At 43.0% G+C, this 21,202-nt stretch overlaps 1 long non-coding RNA gene across 4 annotated transcripts in view; it reads right to left on the bottom strand.

Moving 5' to 3' along the window:
* The window catches only part of LOC110257309 (uncharacterized), a 407,691-nt gene that overhangs the window by 178,586 nt on the left and 207,903 nt on the right, over positions 1-21,202 (bottom strand). For all 4 annotated transcript variants that reach the window (XR_014831516.1, XR_014831518.1, XR_002339760.2 and 1 more), the window contains exon 2: positions 4,100-4,236. This is a non-coding gene — a long non-coding RNA (uncharacterized LOC110257309). The remainder of the gene's footprint in view (positions 1-4,099; positions 4,237-21,202) is intronic.

The raw sequence follows: 21,202 nt of genomic DNA, 5'->3' as shown, positions 1-21,202 counted from the left end.
TAACTACTTAAAAGCTTTTGCATAGCAAAGGAAACCACTGACAAAATAAAAAGTCTACCTACAGACTGAGAGAAAATATTTGCTAATGATGCAACCAACAAGGGGTTAACATCCAAAAAAAAAAAAAACCCTGCAAAATAATGTGACAACTCAAAATCAAAAAAACAAACAATCCAATCAAAAAATGGGCAGAAGAGCTGACTAGACATTTCTCCAAAGAAGATATATAGATGGCTAAGAAGCATATGAAAATATTGCTAATGGTTAGAGACCTGCAAATCAAAGCCACAATGATGTGTTACCTCACACCTGTCAGAATGGCTATCATCAAAAAATCTATAAATAACAAATGTCAGACATGATGTAGAGAAAAGGAAGCTAGCATACACTTAGTGGGAATGTAAATTGGTGCAGCCACTGTGGAAATCAGTATGAAGGGTTCCCAAAAAACTAAAAATAGAATTCCCACATGATTCAGCAATTCCACTCCTGAGTATATAACCAGAAAAAACAAAAGCACGAATTCAATAAGATAATGCACCCCAATGTTCATAGCAGCACTATTTATAACATCCAAATCATGGAAGCAACCTATATGTCCATTGACAGATGAATGGATAAAGAAGATGTACCTACAGACATAGATAGGTATAAAATAGAATATTACCCAGCCATAATAAAGAACGAAATCCTGGAGTTCCTGTCTTGGCTCAGTGGTTAACGAACCTGACTAGGATCCATGAGGAGGCGGGTTTGATCCCTGACCTCGTTCAGTGGGTTAAGGATCTGGCGTGGCCGTGAGCTGTGGTATAGGTCGCAGACATGGCTCAGATCCTGCGTTGCTGTGGCCGGCAGCCGTAGCTCCGATTAGACCCCTAGCCTGGGAACCTCCATATGCCGCGTGTGCATCCTTAAAAAGAAAAAAAGAGAAAAGAATGAAATTCTGCCACGTGTAGTAACATGGATATACCTAGGGAATATTATGCTTAGTGAAATAAATCAGACAAAGACAAACACTGTATGATATCACTTATATGTGGAATCTAAAAAATAATGCAAATGAATATATACGCAAAACAGATACAGACTCATAGATATTGAAAACAAATTTACAGTTACCAAAGGGGAGAGGAAAGTGGGGAGGAACAAATTAGGGGGCTGGGACTAACAAACACAAACTACCAAAATAAAATAAAGAATAAGGATATACTATGTAGCACAGGGAATTGTACTCATTATCTTGTAATAACCTGTAATGGGGTATAATCTGCAAAAATACTGAATTGCTATACTGTACACATAAAACAAACACAATACTGAAAATCAAATACATTTCAATTTTAAAATTTTACTGCTTAAAAAATACTAATCATTATCTGAGCCTTCAGAGAGTCATAGTAGTAACATCAAAGATCACCAATAACCATAACAAATACATATAATAATAATGAAAAAGTTTGAAATATTGCAAGAATTACCAAAATGTGACACAGAAACACAAAGGGAGCAAATGCTGTTGGAAAAATGATGCAAATGGATTTGCTCAACACAGGTTGTCACAGATCTTCAATTTGTAAAATATGCAGTATCAGCAAAGCACAATAAAGCGAAGTACAACAAAACAAGGTATGCCCATGCTTGGACAAGAACTCGGTGTGCACACACTCTCTGATAAATAAATATCAGGCCTTCAGACAGTGGAAACATGTGAGGTTTGGAGCCTGGTTGACCTGCACTGGAGTACTACGTCTTCCATAGCAGCTAAACGACCTGATTCAAGTTGCTTAACTCTATTTGAAAAATGGGGAATAAAAATACTAATCTTGACTTTTTTAGAAAAACTGGTGACTAAATAATATATTTGTAAAGCATCTACTGCATATTAATTGTTTGACCTACATTCCTTTCTCTTCTTCCCCAAGGAAGATGTCAGATACTAACCATTTTTCCTGTTCCATGGAGAGTCCTTAAGGAAAATTTCACATGCAATTTAGTGAAAATGCTGCCTCTGAAACTGCTGCAAGCAGTCAGAAACTCCAAGACAAGAAAGACTGGATCTGTTCTAAGTGGAGTTCTTATTTAAGGTTTGATTTCAATTAATTATTTATTACCTATTCAAAGTGATTGTTGCTATGCCAACATTTCAGAGTGAGTCTTCCTAATAAGGATTTACAAATTAGAAACCTCTCTGTTTTGCACTATATCTTGGAATTCTCTTCATGAGAAAATGCTTTTGGAATAGGAAGCTGTGGGTCTTTGGAATTCTCCTTCATACAAATTCCTTTCTTTTGAATAATATTTAATCTTTAATAACTACGATGTGGGGTATTCTGGGAGATGACATCTATGATTACAGTTCTACTTGGTTTTTTTGAACTAACAATGCTGACCCATTGACAATCAAAGGTTTTATCTATCCATCTACATACTAGTTATGGGCTACGTAGCATCTAGTTTGACTTGATGGGTCACTGCCCCCAAACTCAAGTTCAAACTCAAACTCAAACTTAGTAGCCCTCTTGATACTTGTTTTCAGATTGCCAGAACTTTTCTGAGATGGAAGCCTTCCTGCATTTAGGGAAACCAAGGAGTTTTGGGGTTTTGGTCACATCTTTTATTTATATAATGACTCCTCTGATGATAAACCCTTAGACTAGAATACAAGAGTGTCCCTTACTGCCAAGCCCTTCAGTATGAGAAACAAGCCCTGGAATGTAACTTTTTGAGCCTCTGTTGCTGGAGGGATGGTTAATGAGGTGATACATAGTTAAGAAAGTGTCAAGATGCTGTCTAAGGGTAGATTTTTTTTTTTAATTCCAAGCAAGAAGTAACATACTCTTCGAAAGTGGATTCTTAAAACGTTATTCTTATTACTAATGCAGAGAACTGGCAGCAAGAGCACCCTGGCAAGTGAGTCATTTCCACTAAGAGTCAGCCATTTTTAGTAACAGTGAATAGTCATTAGTAAGACTCAATATATAAAGCAAGTTGGTGAAGAAAGAAAGAGAGTTCCTGTCGTGACTCAAAGGAAACGAATCTGACTAGGGACCATGGGGTTGCAGGTTCGATCCCTGGCCTTGCACAGTGGGTTGAGGATCCAGCACTGGTGTGGGCTGTGGTGTGGGTCACAGAGGTGGCTTGGATCTGATGTGGCTGTGGTGTGGGCTGGCAGCTGCAGCTCTGATTCGACTCCTAGCCTGGGGACCTCCATATGCTGCGGGTATGGCCCTAAAAAGGGAAAAAGAGAGAGAGAGAGAGAGAGAGAGAGAGAGAAAGAAAGAAAGAAAGAAAAATAGGTAATAGCAGTGACCTGGGGGCCAGTCGCTACTGGGACCCGTGGAAGAGGATGCAGATTGTCCCAGAGAAGAGACTTTCCTCAGCCTCATTTGTTAAGGGTGACTGACTGCTCTGTAGTGGAAAGGAATTGGAGATTGATGTGAAAATCAACTGTATATTCTTTAAAGTTCTTGCAAATAACTATGTAAACCACATTGTATCTGATTTCCATTAATGATCTCAATCATTTTCAGCTACAACTTTATTTTCATGAACGCTTTTGAGTATGCTCAAAATTATACACATGGCTAGTCCAATCCTACTTGCTACAATTAAGGCTTTGATGTCAAGAACAGTAAAGTCTGGGTAATCAGAGTGCTCTCACATTCACCTTCAAACTTCTGTCTTACTGAAGCTCATTTCCCAAGATTCCTGGGTTTTAGAAAATAAAAAGCAGGAGCGCCCAGATGTTGATTTTGGTTAGTTCGCCATTCAAAAAACCTTTTTATTTTTATTTTTTGGCTGCATCTGCAGCATGTGAAAGTTCCAGGGCCAGGGATTGAACCTGCACCCCAGCAGTGACCTGAGCCATAGCAGTGACAATGCCAGCTCCTTCACCCACGGAGCCACCTGGAAACTCCCAAAACCCTTTTCCTTTTAAATCTCTTTTTTGTGACTCAGGAATTTTAAATAGGAAATGCGAAGCAAGAAAGGCACGTTAGTCAAGGACAGGGGTGATGAAAATAGCACTAGGCATTTGGAACTAGCTTCTGTAACAAATAACAAAATACAGAATGATGCCAACACAATGAAGTTTATTTACCTCAGTCCAAAATGGGTTTTCCGTCTCGGCAGAAGTTAGGCTGTCTCCACCACCCAAGTGTCATTCAAGGACTCAGGCTGACAGGGGTTCTGACATCTTCATCGAGCGAAGGTTAAGTCAACATAACCGTCTCCATCCTAAGGGAAAGAGCATGATGTCATAGTTTTGGAAAACGTCTATGGACCAGGCCTTGGAAATAGAACTTTTGACTGTTGTTCTCATTCAGTTGGCTAAAATCTAGTCCCATGGTGTCACCTGACTGCAAGGGAGGCTAGGAAATGTGGTCTTAGCTGTATGCCCAGGAAGATGAGGAAACAGATTAGTCAATAGTTAGCAATCTGACACAGAAGGTGTTTCTCTTTATTTCCGCCCCAACTCTTGACAAATCGAGAATAGGAATGCTTTCTTTTCAGGACCACTGCAGAAAGTCAAGAGATGCCTCTGTTCACTATAAGAATAAGGTAAGAGCTACCGTTCCCTGAACACTTACTGTGCTCTAGAACCTACGCTAAATGAACACATTACCTTATTTAATCCTCACGTCAACCTTGATTTTACAAACAAGGACACCGAAAGAGGCTAAGTCCCCTGACCAAGGTCTCACAAATAGTCAGAGTCAGAGCTGGGATTTGAACACAGGCTGTCTAACTCTGATGGCCGAGCCTTTTACTGCCTCATTATACATCCATCACCACGTTATGGAAGGACCAAAATATAAATCGCAATCTGCTTCAAAGTTAAGCCAGAATTCTTCTATTTTCAACACAAGGAAAAGGAAGGAACGATCTTCAGATTTTGAAAAATTCTCATGCGAATGAACTTGAAATAGAAAATCAGGAAAGCCTTTGGCCAAGTTTAGAAATCCCTCGAACTCCTTTGATTCTGCCACTGAAACCTCACTTGAGCCTTGCTGGTTTATTTTTAGTCCTTACCAGGCACCGTATCCCGGACCAGCGAAACTGGTTTAAACATCCTTATGAGGGTTTTAGACATAAGTGAGTTTTTTTAACTAAGTGGGAAAGAAATGCAGCTAATCTATGAGATAAAACTATCTAAAATAAATTAGTCCAACATTTAAGTAGTAAGAGCACACATCTACAGGAGCCTGTTGGGCTTTGCTGCGGCGAGTTCTCCTGAAAGGCTGAGATCCCCCAGAAACCTCATTTGTCCCTCAAGTCTGTTGACCTTGGCCAGAGCCTGGAAACAAAAGGCCCTGTGATTTACTTAGTACCCTTTCCTAACACTGGCTGCCCCTTGCAAGGACAACTCAGACCCCTAAACTCTGCAAACACTCCTGTAATCTTTGTGGTTTGACCTTGATTGACTGCTTGTATGGAATATAACTCGTTGTTGGTCATGATGGCCAAAATTGGAAGATGGAAGTAGAGATACATGCCATAAATATGAAGAGAGTTGGGTTAGTGAATTCTGCTCACCACAACCTGCAGGTAATAGCTATTGGCACCTGTGAGCACTGGAGCCAGGTACATCCTTGGGTTTACATTCAATATGTCATCACAGACAAAAATAAGGCTCTTTGTCTTCCTACTGGCATCCTTCTCATCTGTTGAGGCTGTTGGGAAAGAACAATCACCTTCCACTTCTGCTGTGAATCTCCCAGGTACAGCCTTTCTAGCTACTTGTGCTAACATGCATCATACCACGAATCATAACCACAAAAAGAGGTGAAGACACACTTATCCTTTGCTGACTGTGACAAGATCGTCTTTTTTCCCCACATAACTGTTTCCAGAAAAGAAACAGTGAAGTGAAAATATTACTGGAATATGGTAAAACGTTTATAAAGCTGGGTGGTATACAAGGGTGATCATTATATAATTCTATGCAATCATGTCATGATTTTTTTAATATTTTGTACAAAACAGAATATTAAAGGAAAATAATCTAGACCGAGTTTCTTGTTTTTGTTTCCAGCTCTTCTATTCACCAAGGGATCCTGGACCATGAGGAACTGAATCCTGCCAACAACCATGTGAGCTTCATGGAGTGGATTTTTCCACATTCATGATTTCAGATGAGACCTCAGCCCTGATTAACATGTTGACTAGAGCCTCCTGAGAGATCCAAAAACAAAGGCCCCAATTAAGTCTGGCCTGCATTCCTGACCCACAGAAACTGTGAGATAATAAATTGTGTAATTTAAGCCACTAAGGGTACGGTAATATTTTGACAGTGATAGATGACTAGAGATGGCAAGTCTCGTCTCCCTTTAGGTCACCGCTGGTGAATTTAAAGAATAACGCTGCCTCAGTGTCACCCTCAGAGATTCTAATTTCATTGGTCTGAGTTTGTGGCCTGGATTATAGTTTTTGGAAACTCCTTAGAGGATTTTAATGTGCTACAAAATTTGAGAACCATTGCAAAGCTGGTTGTCTTATGTTTCCCTTCTTTTTCAACTCTCACCATTGTGCTGTTCTCAGCCTCTCTCCTAAAAGCACCTCATTCCATCTCACTTCTAACTCTTCAGTCTGCTGGGTATGCACAGGTAACAAGTTGAGGAGGGAAGGAGGAGTAGGAAGTCTGGGATGAGGTACCTTTTGGACTCACTAGGGACACATCCTGGCACTGTTTAAGAAGTTGCAAGAAACCATCAATATTCTAGCTTAGAAGTGTAACAAGTCATAGAGTAAAAGCCATCATCAGAGAATATACAGTGAATGCTGGCTCTGTATCATCATCACCCAGTAAATGCTGTGTCTGAAATTTTTTTTGAGAAACTCATGGCCTTGCTCCATCCTTTGATAAATCACCACATAATGACTCTCTCTTCTTCAGTGCCTGTAGTTAAGGGCATGTGTCTATGCATGCCTAGGTGTAATATGTGCAAATATCAACTGTTAAGTTATTTTTGCTGGTTTGGATGACTGCTGGCTGACTTGCTCTGACTGATAAATGTGTTTCTGATTTGTCTTTGCAATTTGTCACAGAGGACGCTGGGCAGAAATCTGCCCAAAGCGACAGGGTATCACATTAATGATTTGGAACCTTGAGGCCCCCAAACCACAAGGGCACAATCATTGACTTGGGGGAGAAAATCCTGCCCTGGCTAGAGGCCAGGGCGACAGCTGACAGAGCTTGCGTGTGTGCAACTGGCTTCCTGCTCCGCTCCATTGCATCACACTCTGCTGACCCCCCGACCACGGAAGGCTAGCCTTACGGCCTGTCTCCAAACAGTGCTACTGACTGTGACTGATCATTGCCTCCTCTCCCCGACCCTGGCTGCTCAACTGTGCTAGAGGTTAGACATTGATTTATGGCTTGTTTACTGTTAAAATTGGCCTATATAAGAAGGAAAGCAATTTTAACAGTACCTGGCTGTGAGAGTTTTTAATCGCTTCTTAACCCTTCTCCTGAAGAAAAGATGCTTGAGGTTAAGGAAGCAGTATACCTCACTCCCCACAGAGCTAAACTGCTCTGTGCCCCACCCAGAGGGCTCCCTCAGAGGCAGGAAAGCATAGTGGATGGGAACATGCACTTTGACGTTAAAAGAATAAGGTTTCCTTGCTCCTCCATTGACCAGCTTCATGAACTTTGAGCATAACAGTTAACCTCTCTAGGCCTCAGCTCTCTCATCTGCTTAGCCCAGTACAAATGCTCAGTGGGTAGAAGCTGTTATCATTGTTATTGACACTTTTTTACCCAGAGGTGTGATGGGTCCAGATGCATATTCACAAACTGGGTTATCGACACCCAGATTGGAATCTACTATCTCTATCCCCATCCATTCCCTCAAAGAGGAGGTCAGGCCCAGGAGAGTGGCTTCATTCTTAGCTTCCCGTCCACACATTTCCATTTACAGACGTCAAAATTCCCATCAGTTCCTCACAAGCACCACTTGCATGTGCAAAGCACAGCGTCAGGTGCTGGAGGAGACAAAAACACATAAGATTTGTGAGCTTGGAAGTGGATCCCTTCCCACTCAGGCGTTCAGATGAGGCCTCAGCTCTGACGACATATTGATCACATGAACCCCAATTTATTCAAGCCTTGATTCCTGACCCACAGAAACTCTGAGGTAATAAATATGTGCTGTTTGGGAGTATAAACTGGGGCAGCCATTATGGAAAACAGAATGGAGGTGTCTCAAAAAACTAAAAAGGGAACTACTGGATGATCCAGCAACTTGTATTTTTTAGAAAAAAACCGAAAACTCTAATTCAAAAAGTTAACATGCAGCCCAGTGTTTGTAACATCAATATTTACAATTGCTAAGACATGAAAGCAACTTAAATGTCCATTGACACATGAATGGATAAAGAAGATGTGGTATATAGATGCAGATACAGATAAATATATATAGATATATACAGATATATACATACATACAATGGAATACTACTTAGCCATAGAAAGGAATGAAATTCTGCCATTTGCAACAGCATGGATGGACTTAGAAAGTATTATGCTACATCAAATAAATCAGAAAAAGACAAATACTGCATGATATCACTTAAATGTAAAATCTTTTTTTTTTTCTTTTTGGTTTTTTTTTTGCCTTTTTCTAGGGCCGCTCCCACGTCATGTGCAGGTTCCCAGGTTAGGGGTCTAATCGGAGCTGTAGCCGCTGGCCTACGCCACAGCCACAGCAACTCGGGATCCGAGCCACGTCTGCGACCTACACCACAGCTCAAGGCAATGCTGGATCCTCAACCCAATGAGCAAGGCCAGGGATCAAACCTGCAACCTCATAGTTCCTAGTCAGATTCATTAGCCACTTTTCCACAATGGGAACTCCATGTAAAATCTAAAAAATAAAAGAAATTAGTGAATATAGCAAAAAAGAAAGAGACTCACAGACAAAGAGAACAAACTAAGTGATTACCAGTGGGGAGAGAGAAGGGGGAGGGGCAAAGTAAGAGTATGGGATTGAGATGTACAAACTACTATTTAAAAAAATAAATTAGCTACAGAAGTTCCCGTCACGGCTCAGTGGTTAACGAATCTGACTAGGAACCATGAGGTTGTAGGTTCGATCCCTGGCCTTGCTCAGTGGGTTAAGGATCCGGCATTGCCGTGAGCTGTGGTGTAGGTCGCAGATGAAGCTTGGATCTGGCATTGCTGTGGCTCTGGCATAGGCCGGTGGCTACAGCTCCGATTAGACCCCTAGCCTGGGAACCTCCATATGCCAAGGGAGCAGCCCTAAAAAGAACAAAAAGACAAAAAAAAAAAAAAAAGCTGCAAGGATATACATAGTACAATGTAGGAATTATAGCCAGTATTTTATAAAAAAAAAAACAAAAAACTAATCTTTAAGAATTATGAATCACTGTATTGTACACCTGAAACTTCTGTAATATTGCACATCAACTATACTGCGATTTTTTTAAAAAGAAAAATAAATAAATAAATGTGTGGTTTAAGCGGCTCTTCTGTGGTAATATTGTTACTAGAGGCACCGACCTTACTAATTTCTAATCTAGTTGGAGAAATAGGACATGCCTATTATATGTTAACCAACAGTAGGAGGTAGCAATTGACAAGTGGTAGAAAAATACCTTTAATTCCCAACGTGATCTATAGTTAAACCACAGGTAGGATTCTCACCATTTAATGATAAGTAATAAACCCTACAATACAGTATTGAGAGCTCAATTATGTATGTTTAATTCAGATGATAATAGCTAAAAAAAAATTTTTTTTTAACTTTGTAGCAGGTAGGTATTGTGCTATCTTTAGTCATCCAATAAACAGACAAAAGAAATAGATGTATAAAGTAGGGTTTTAAAATTTATACCTGTGAACGTGTTCCTATGTCATACTGTTAGCTTTGGCTTCCCACAATCGAGGAAAGCGTACAGCTTTGATTCGTTTTGACTCATGGACCATTTTCTGGACTAGGAATATGCCTGGGTGGAGTCTGAGCCATGATGCTATGGGGTCTACCTTGAGGAATGATGAAGGAAGAAGTTCTCTAATTCTTAGCAGCTTAGCCCCAATTTGGGCGAAGCCAAGTGTGAGAATCAGAAAGGTTTTCTGGCCTCCCATAATTCTTTGCTAACTGTATTATGGAAATGATGGTAATTACTTCAAAGTCCCTTGGTGATTCCTGGGTCTTTGGTGCCGTTCCTTGTCAATTCACCTCGGCCAACCAGCTGTCCCACAGACTTGCCTTTTGTACCAAACCTTTAATGAAACTGGCATTTGTGTCAATAAACTTTAAGCCCATCTTGCTGAGATAATTATCTGGGTCACTCAAATTTCAGCTACTTCAAATAATTATAGCCTTTTAGCCCTGAATATAAGGTGATGATTAAAGGAGAAGGAATCAGGGGTCCCCATGCCGAAGTCAATTAGATGAAAATGCTGGCAGTTCTCGGCTCAGGCGTCCGATTTGATGCACAAGCCTCTGGGCTATATCTGGACCTCTTAAAGAGTAAGTCACTCATAAAACACACATTTGTTTGGCTGAACCATGATCTAATTTGCGGATACAACAGTTTCACCATATTAGCTGTTAAGGGGAAAAGCTCTTTCGTGAACACCATCATAGAGAGGCTTTGGGTATAATGGCATCGAGCATCGAGCATCAACCACCAGAATACAAACCCACTTTCCCAAAGAAGAACAAAGATTATTGCAAAAATCACCACATTATTTTAAGAAGTAGCCACATCCACCGACTTAGTGCCAATTGCATATAAACTTAGTATCCAGATCCACCAATCTTTGAGATTCACTAGATTTCTTTTCCATGGCTTGGAAACGTCAAGGGGCCAACTTTTAGCCATTCCATGTATTTGTCCCTATATTCTCAAGGTAACAAAATCCAAATTACAAAAAGAACTCATTTTCTCATTTTGGTCAAAAGCTTGAAATGTGCAGAAGAAAAAAAAATATATATCTTTGGAGGCCAGGAAATCATGACACTTAAATCCCTTTCCTTCTGTGGATGAGAAACACAAAGCCCTTTATTAATCACCCCCGCCCCCACTCCTATCTCCACCTGTCAACATTTAAACCTGGAGACTAATGGTAGACAGGCTTCTCCTGCGGATCGTAATTGCCTTTCCAACAGAGAAGCTATCTCCAGAGCAACCAGGACACGAGCTATGAATTCAAGCTGCGGCTCTCTATGTAAATTGCTCGCAGTGAAATTGAAATTTCCCAAAAGAAAGCCACACTGAGGCAGTCTATTAAATGCATTCCTATCTGAGACACAGGGATGAATTCTAGCAGCTAGGAAATTGTCCACTCTCCATACATTGTACACAGAGATAAGAGCCAAGCGCTTTATAATCGAACCTTAAATTTAAAAAGAAATCCTGTCATTATTCATAACATAATTCAATAACCGCTGTCCATTATTTAAAGCCACCTGACTGTCCACAGCTGCTCATGTTAGTCCCCAAACGAAATAATGGTATTTTATACACCATCATCTTACATTAGCTTTTTTTTTTTTTTTTTTTCCCATATTCGCTTTGTCACACTTTGGTGCATTGTATTTTTGGTCTTTGGCCTGCCTTGACGATTCAGTATAAATGTTCCCATAAATTTTCCTGTTTTGTTTTGTTTGCTTAATGGTTTTTGCCATAAACGTTCCTCCTCCCGAGACAGAATCTAGGGTCAGATAATGTTCTGTTGCCCATGATTGCCGTTCAGTCAATAAATGATTGGCTGAAACAGCCCTGCCAGAGGAGGAGATATGTGAACCCTCGGGGGCACACAATTTGGAGAGCACTTGACACAGGTTTCCAGATCACTGAGCCCCTCTCACTTCATTTGGCCCACGTCTACCTCCATCAGCCATCACCAGCCCTTTTCCTCTTGGGTCCACCTTACTTCCCCCACCTCCGTGTCCCCTACACACTTGATACAGTTAGGCGCCCTCAAACTCTGTTTCTGCAAATCAGGGACAGGCAAATAAACCTAAGAGACTCGCTCTGTCACAGTGTCCCCCAGTTCTCTCCTCCTCTATTGCAAGACAACCCCTGACATGTCGCTGGGCACACGGCTGCCTGGAATGCATTTAGGGATGATATAAGACCAGTTCGAGCCAATGGCACATAAACAGAAGTTTCTTTTTGGCAACGTTCGGGAAATTCTGTTCAAATGGGACTGGCCTGGGCCCTTTGTCCCCTTTCTTCTTTGTTCTTTTCTCCATCCTGCTACCTGGTAGATATGGCTAGAGTTCCAGCCACCATATTGGTGCAAGAAGTCAAGAGCCATCCCCTACGGCAGAGAACTCTATGGAACAGAGCCACCATGCCAGCCATGGACTGTCTACCTCCAAACCTTAATGTGCAAGAGAAACACACTTTTGTCTTGTTTAAGCCACAATTACTTGGTGTGCCTGTAACTCGCAATGAAATGTGATCTTAACTCCATAGGCACTCTCTGATTTTCATGAGCACCAGAGGCTGATTTTGTTTGTATCTATGCTCAGATCATGAATCTTTTAAGCACCTGCTAAGATCATATGCTTGACAAATATTTGACAAACTCATTAAAAGACTAACCCTGTTAGTAAAGAAAAAGCTCATTTAATTCACTCTTTTAATGCCAAAAAAATCAGAATTTTAACAAACAGAGAAAAAAAACATGTCTTACTTTTTATAAGCCGCTTGTTATGGAATTCTCAAATCTAGGCTCCCAGGTCCATTCACCAACTGTGTGATTTTACTCTCTGGGACTCCCTTTGCTCATCTGTAAAATGGGCTCCTTGTTCTCAGGGAGCTGGGAAGTGGGGAGGGAGCAGGGCAAAAAGAAAGCCTAGTGGGTGAGCCTCTGGCCCTGCAGCCCTTGCTTCATCCCAAGCAGTTCTACCTTTTAAAATCCCCAGAAGAATTTGTTTTATAAGGAAATGAAAATCTTAAAAATCACTGGACCAGATAATCTGTAAGAAGCCTTCCAGTTCTGACATTTGATGATTAGAAAGACTCCCACATGGCCAGAATGAGGCAGGTGGTAGCACTGCTGTGAGCTGAGTCAAATCGGGAGTGGCATTGTCCTGGACATGTTGCCAGAGGCAAACCCCAGGCTGTGGAAGGGATGGGAAGATGCCAGATCTGCAAGGAGTCTACAGAACTGGGCTGTTTTTTCTGTTCCCCTCCAGTTAGGCATTAAACACAGGGACAAGTACATATTAAAGGATAGACACTTGCTTAATAGAGGCATATTAAAGGCTAAATACCGATGAGTCACTATATATGTTACCACTGAACGGAGCAGATGCTGCCTGGATGAGGCTCATCTCATTTATTGATGAGACATTTAAGCAGAGGAAAGGAGTGGGAGGCTGAGCAGTGGACTGGCCAGCACGCAATGCTCATGGGGGCTGGGGGGCGGGGGGTGGCCTGGTTGGAGAAATCCTTGCTCCTGAAGCAGCAACCTGGAAACAGCCCTGCCAGCTCCACCCCAGACTCCACCCCCGGTCTGCTCTTGGCCCTGCTCTTTCACCAAGTCATGCTGCCTCACTGAGTGTGCTTCCTCTCGTGGAAATGAGCATGCTGGGCTAAATAATCCTGAAGACACTTTTAGTGCGGAAATTTCGGGGTTGATGTGTAAAACGGTGGGGGGCCAGGGAGTGGAATGCTTCTTCTCCACTCATGACGTGTCTCTGGATAGAGGACACCAGCCCAAGGGGACATTTTTGGATCCTTTTCATCCCTTGACTAACACCGCCTCTGTGGAGGCGGGGGCTTCTCTGGGGAGAACGAGTGAGCAGGTTCAACTCCATCTTTCCCATACAGTAGTAGGGCCTGGTGCATGGCCTCCAGGGCCACTCCAGGAGCTGCCCGCCTGCTGCATGGACCTGCCCCCATCCAGCACTGCCTCGGACAGTGCAGGTGATCCCCACACCAGCAGGCCCTTCTTGGCTACACTCCTAACGACCTATCCTTCCACCTGGCCGAAGTGTGACTTTACAGTCTGACGGTTGAGGTAGCCTACTTGTCAGTATCGGGGGTGGGGGGGTTCCCCTCTGTCCTGGTGATTCATTTACTAAACAACTTGTGAGGGAGGTACTATTATCCCCATTTTACAGATGAAGACACAGAGACGCAGAAGTTCATTAACATGTCCAAAGTCTCACAGCTGGGCCATATGGTCTACCCCACAGGGTTGGTATTAGAATTATATGAGCCACTTGTCAATGTGGTTTTGAAGGGTGTATCTTTGAGGCCTGGCTGCCTGACATGAAGGGGGATCACGTGATGCAGCCTGTCCAGAAAGCAGCACACACACCCCCACCCCGATTTGCGGCCCAGCGGGATAAAGGAGAAACCCGACTTGAAAGTCACAGCTCCCAGAACCCACCATCGACTCCTCCCCCAGTTCCTGCCCATGAGCAGCTAGCTGAGCAGAGGCGAGAGGTGGGGCCACAGGTTCTCAAGGAAACCACAGTTCTCAGTGGATGTCTGAGGCCTGGAGGAGAAGGTTGGGGTGGGCAGGCTTGCCGTCTGGCCAAGTTTTTCTCAGGAGGTGCAGCTCACCTGGGCGCCCCTCCCGAGGGCGACCTCCAGCCCTCCCTGTCAGAAAAGAGGAACTTCCACCTGGCAAAGCCGTCAACTGCACTTAGAATGAACAGCCTTCAAACTCCAGCCGTCCCTCGCTTCACTGTTTCCTCCTCCAGAGGTGTCTTCAACCATCTAGATCAGCAGTTCTCAATCCTGGGGGCCCAGAGAACCCCTGGGAGGGCTTTAAAAAAGAATGATGTTTGGGCCCCATCCCTCCCCCCCAGGATGGCGGAGGGGGGGGGAGAATCAGATTTCTGGGGTTGGCAGCAGAGGCCAAGGTTAAGGACCACTGTTCAGAACAAAGCTCAGCCCTTACCATCCCCAGGCCCACACCCCACTTTGATGCAGTCGAACAAATGCCGTGGTCACGTTGGTCGCCTGGATGGCTGCGTCCTCTGCCAACTTGTGACCTTCATGCCATCAGGGAGGGTGTGATGCTCTCCGCTCCAGGTTCACACAGTTCCTGACATTTGGCAGCCATTCAAATAACATTCGAAGAATAAAATCAAACTGTAACAACTTGGGGTTCAGAGCTTCTTCCCAAAGAAATTCGTTAGATTTTTTACACTGAAAATTAAGGACAAGTATACGTTTGCTGAAGTGTGTCCCAAAAATTCATGGTTGAAAAAACATATTCACAAACAGCGCCCACAATTCTAACATAAACCCTATGAGGTAGATATTATTGCCCAGCCATGAGATTAAATTCTGAGCCTCAGTTTTTTTATCTTTAAAATGGGGAAAATAGCACCTTTCTCACAAGATTGTTGAGAGGATTAAATGAAGTAACCCTAGCATTTAGCACATGGCCTGGGCCACGGAGAGGGCTCAAGAAAGCTATCTATTGCTATTGCCATTATTGTTATTATGGCCCTCGTGTCATAGAAGATAAACTGAGGCTCAAATAGGTAAAGTGACTCATCCATAGGGTTAGGCCTCAAACCAAGGTCTTCTGACTATCAGTCTTGTATTCTTTTATATGCATGTTAAGGGTACTCCTTTGAGATAGGGAGAGACAGGCAATATCAGCCACCTTTTCTAGATGGGAACATAAATGACTGAGAAGTGATTTGCCTGGAAGCCATATGACAAATGGATCAGCACCATGCAGGGGGAAGAGCACTGGATTAGAAATCATGGGACTTCTGTCCCTGGCCTGGGGGACTGACAAGGTGACCACTGGGTGTTCCAAATTCCTGACAGTCCAGGGCTGCACGTGAGCTTGCAGCATAGCAGGTGACAGGTGTGCGTGTAAACGCTGCCCCATCCCCGTACTGAGCAGCACATCCATGGTAAACCCAAGCACAGGAGATGGTAGATTAGCTGCCCTCCCTCCGACAATGCCTGGCCCTCCAAGAAGCCATGGAAAGATGAGACCACCCCTGGGACTCCCCTCCCCTGGCCAGGTTGCCACATTCATTATGCACATCCTGAGCTGGGAAGCTCCGAGGAGCCAGGTCCAGGAGATGATGGTCTCAGGTCCTTCCTCTGGAGCATTCTGCAAAGCAGTAAATAGACCCTAACGAGCCTCCAGCTTCTCCGTGATGAGCCACAATGTCTCTCTCACAGGTTTTGCCTCCCTTCTCCCAAGACAAGCGGCTCCAGCCCTCCTCTGAGCCCAAGAACAAAAGGAAACTAGGCAGAGAGCATGTGGAAAACCAGGCAGAAAAAAAAGACCCAAAACCACACTAAAATATTTCTGTTATTTCTAAATTTTTTTTTTGTCTTTTTGCCTTTCCTAGGGCCACACCCACAGCTTATGGAGGCTCCCAGGCCAGGGGTCCCATTGGAGCTGCAGCCACCAGCCTATGCCAGAGCCACAGCAACACCAGATCCAAGCCAAGTCTGCAACCCACACCACAGCTCACAGCAACGCCAGGTCCCCAACCCACTGAGCAAGGCCAGGTATCGAACCCTCAACCTCATGGTTCCTAGTCGGATTCGTTAACCACTGCACCACGAGAGGAACTCCCAATATTTTCTAATAATATTTCTAATATTAGTTATTTCTGAGTGATTTTTTTTCTTTCTTCCATCCTATATATATATATTTTTTTAAGTAAGTAGGTGTCAGTTCTCCAAAGAGGAAAAGTCCGCAATGATGTTTCCTGTTTACCCAGGCAGGAGTTCCTGAAGGCATGAATCGCCTCATTTTCTTGCTTTCATCTTTGCTGCTGCCAGAAGAATCTAAGCTGTGGGCAGGGCAGGGCTGCCAGAGAGGCCCAGCACCTATGGACAGGCCAGGTCCGTCCTACTGGCCCAGGCCCCCTGAAAGCCACAGGCCCTGAGAAGCGGGACGGACTCAGTGCCCTGCCCTGAGGCCACCTGTCGGTCAGCATGTTCCTTCTCGCCTACCTGGGACTGTGGGTGGCCAGCCTCTGGCCAGGGGTGAGCTGCTCTCCAGAGCCTCTCTCCCTCAGCCACTCACACTCATCAGGCACTGAGGTTCAGGACAGAACATCCACCCTATGGTCTCTTACCCGCCAGAGGCTCTAGCCTTTTGTCTGTTCATTTCTTATCTCATCCTCACAAATCCAGTGACAGATCTTCAGAAGCGCCAGGGCAGTGAGGAAGAATAGCTAACTCTTACAGAGTGTCCCCAAAGTGCCAGGATTTCCACATACCTTCCTTCCTTCCCTCATTCGTTCATTCAGCAAATACCTGCTGACTCCCTGCTATGGGCCAGGCGTTATGCCATGCTCGGGGCTGGGGACACAATACTGAGTAAAACAGATAAAAAATCCAACCTATGGGGAATTTATAGACTTTACCTTGAATCCGCTCAAGAAATCTGCATAGGTGATATTATCGTCTCGATTTTACAGATGAGAAAATGAGGCTTGGAGAGCTTAAATAACATGCCCAAGGTCACACAGCCAGAAAGGAACAGAGCCAAGATTTGAACCCAGGACAGTGTGAACTCCAGAGTGTGCTTCCTACCACACCACATCATTTCTTAGCACACACAGCGCAGGCCCCAGGTTCCGCACGTCTGGGGCTTTCCCAGCTAAGTTGTACACACTGAAAAGGATGTCTTACATTTCTTTGCACCCTCATGGCACCTCGCACACTCTCTGTAGCACAACAGATGCCTAATACATAGGTGAATGCATTCATTCCATAAATTAACTCACTCTGTACCCCTGACAACTCACCTGCTCTTTCTATCTTCATCCCTAGTCGCCTCCCTCTCCACGGCCCCAATTTTTTTTTCAATTTTTTTGGCCCCTCCCACAGCATGTGGAAATTCCTGGGCCAGGGATGAAATCTGAGCCATAGCAGTGACGACATTGATCCGTAACTACTAGGCCACCAGGGAACTCCTCCACAGCCAAAATTTTAAAAGTTGCCTACTATCTCCTGTCAACTTTCTTACTTGCCACTCACTCCTCAACACTCTCTGACCCTGGCTCTACCTCTAAAACCAAAAATGCTTTCTGGGTAAAATTGTCATTATATGCAAATGACATGATACTACATATAGAAAACCCTGAAGACTCACACAAAAATTACTACTAGAACTGACAAATGAATTCAGCAAAGTAGTAGGATACAAGATTAACGTATAGAAATTGGTGGCATTTGTTTTTTGTTTTGTTTTGTTTTGTTTGTTTGTTTGTTTGTTTGGCTTTTTGCCTTTTCTACGGCTGCTCCCTCTGCATGTGGAGGGTCCCAGGCTAGGGGTCTAATCGGAGCTACAGCTACCAGCCTACACCACAGCCACAGCAACGCGGGATGGAGCCGCGTCTGCAACTACACCACAGCTCATGGCAACGCCGGATCCTTAACCCACTGAGCAAGGCCAGGGATCGAACCCACAACCTCATGGTTTCTAGTCGGATTCGTTAACCACTGTGCCACGAAGGGAACTCCGGTGGCATTTCTTTACAGTAACAATGAAATATCAGAAAGGGAAAGTAAACAGGAATAAAACTGACTGAGGAGGTGAAAGACTTACATGCTGAGAACTACAAAACATTAATAAAGGAAACTGAAGATGACTCAAAGAAATGGAAAGATATCCCATGCTCTTGGATCAGAAGAATTAATATTTTTAAATGGCCATACTACCCAAAGCAATCTACAGGTTTAATGTGATCCCTTTCAAATTACCCATGACATTTTTCACAGAATTAGAACAAATAATCCTAAAATTTATATGAGACCATGAAAGGCCCAGAATTGTCCAAGCAATCCTGAGGGAAAGGAGCAGAGCTGGAGGCATAACCCTCCTAGACTTCAGGTAATACTACAAAGCTTCAATAATCAAAAAAGTATAGTATTGTCACAAAAATAGACATATGGTTCAGTGGACCAGAATAGAGAGCCCAGAAGTAAACCCCCATTCCTACAGTTAATTAATCTTTGACAAAAGAGGCAAGAATATACAATGAGGAAAAAATGGTTTCTTTAGCAACTGGTGCTGGGAAAACTGGACAGCCACATATAAATCAACAAAATTAGAATACACCTTCATACCTATACAAATATAAATTCAAAATGGCTTAAAGACTTGAACATAAGACATGACACCATAAAACTCCTAGAAGAAAACAAGGGCAAAACATTCTCTGACATAAACCATACCAGTGATGGAGTTCTCATTGTGGTTCGGTGGAAATGAACCCAACTAGTATCCATGAGGATGCAAGTTCAATCCCTGGCCTCACTCAGTGGGTTAAGGATCCGGTGTTGCTGTGAGCTGTGGTGTAGGTCACAGATATAGCTCAGATATGGCATTGCTGTGACTGTGGTGTAGGCTGGTAGCTGTGGCTCCAATTTGACCCCTAGCCTGGGAATTTCCATATGCTGCAGGTATGGCCCTAAAAAGAAAAAAAAAAAAAATCATACCAATGTTTTCCTAGGTCAGTCTCCCAATCTCCCAGAGCAATAGAAACAAAAGCAAAAATAAACAATGGGACCTAATCAAACTTACATACTTTTGTACAGCAAAGGAAATCATAAACAATATGAAAAGATAACCTACAGACTGGGAGAATATATTTGCAAATGATGTGGCCAAAAGGGGCTTAATTTCCAAAATATACATACAGCTCATACAACAAAAAAGCAAACAACCCAATCAAAAAATGAGCAGAAGACCTAAACAGGCATTTGTCTAAAGAAGACATACAGATGGACAACAGGCACATGAAAAGATGCTCAACATTCTGATTATTAGAGAAATGTAAATCAAAACTACATTGAGGTACCACCTCCCACTGGTCAGAATAGCTATCATTAAAAAGTCTATGAAGAGCAAATGCTGGAGAGGGTATGGAGAAACAGGAACCCTTCTACACCGTTGGTGGAAATTTAAATTCGTGCATTCACTATGGAAAATAGTGTGGAGGTTCCCCAGAAAACTAAACATAGAGTTGTCATATCCAGCAATCTCACACTTGGGTATATATCCAAACAAAACTACAATTCAAAAAGGATACATGTATCCCTATATTCATAGTAGCACTGTTTACAACAACCAAGACACGGAAACAACCTAAATGTCCACTGGCAGATGAATGGATTAAGAAGATATGGTACATATATACAATGGAATACTACTTAGCCATCAAAAAGAAGGAAATAATGTAATTTGCAGCAACATGGATAGACCTAGAGATTATCATACTAAGTAAAGTAATTCAGAAACAGAAAGACAAATATCATATGATACATTTATATGTAGAATCTAAAATATGACACAAATGAACCTATCTACAAAACATAAACTCACAGACATGGAGAATAGACTTGTGGTTTCCAAGAGGACAGGGCTGTGGGGGAGGGAAGGACTGGGAATTTGGGATTAGCAGATGCAAACTAGTGTATATAGGATGAACAAACAACAAGGTGCTACTATATAGCACAGGAAACTATATTCAATATCCATAACGGAAAAGAATGTTTTTAAAAGAATATCTACAAATACATATATATGTACATATGTAGGTGTGTGTGTGTGTGTGTGTATATATATCACTTTGCTGTACAGCAGAAATTAATACATTACAAATCAAGTATACTACATTTTTTAAAACTGCTCTCTGCAAGAAAGTCATTTCTTTGTCATTACATCCAGTGGGCACCTTTCCATATCCATCTTACTTGTCTTCTCGGTAACATATGACTCATTGAAATTCTGTTGCCTTGGTTGCCAGGATTTTGGTTTTCCTTCTAAACTGGCTGTCCCTCCCTGGTTCCTTCTTTGTCACTTTCTCATTGGTCCTCAGTAAATGTGGGTGTCCTCCAGGGTTCCAACCTAGGCCCTCTTTTTCTCCTTACTCCTCCGACTCTCTGGGGCGACCACAATCACAGGCATCTCTGTCAACTTCCATCTGCTCCCCAGACCTCATCCAACATAGAGACAGTGGACTCTCTCCAGACTCGAACCATCTGAACACTGAACTCAATGCTTCCCTCCCACAAAGCTGTCCTCCATCCTGTGTTACATACAGGAACTGTTGGCACCACTGTCATCCAAACACTGGGAGCCTCCTCCTTCTCTCCCACCTCCACCTTCAATCTGCCACCAAGCCCTGTTGATTCTACTTCCCGGTATTGTCTTTAACTGTCCACTTCTGTCCCTCAAGTCCACCACCTAATTTCAAGGCCTCATTGTGTC

This window comes from Sus scrofa, chromosome 16, assembly GCF_054392235.1.
Source record: "Sus scrofa isolate SSC_HxYL_T2T_F1_AM1 chromosome 16, Sscrofa_HxYL_maternal_Yorkshire_Landrace_v2.0, whole genome shotgun sequence".
Taxonomy (NCBI): Eukaryota; Metazoa; Chordata; class Mammalia; order Artiodactyla; family Suidae; genus Sus; species Sus scrofa.
The sequence above is the reverse complement of the archived record's forward strand: the minus strand, read 5'-3'. Positions and strand labels throughout refer to the sequence as shown.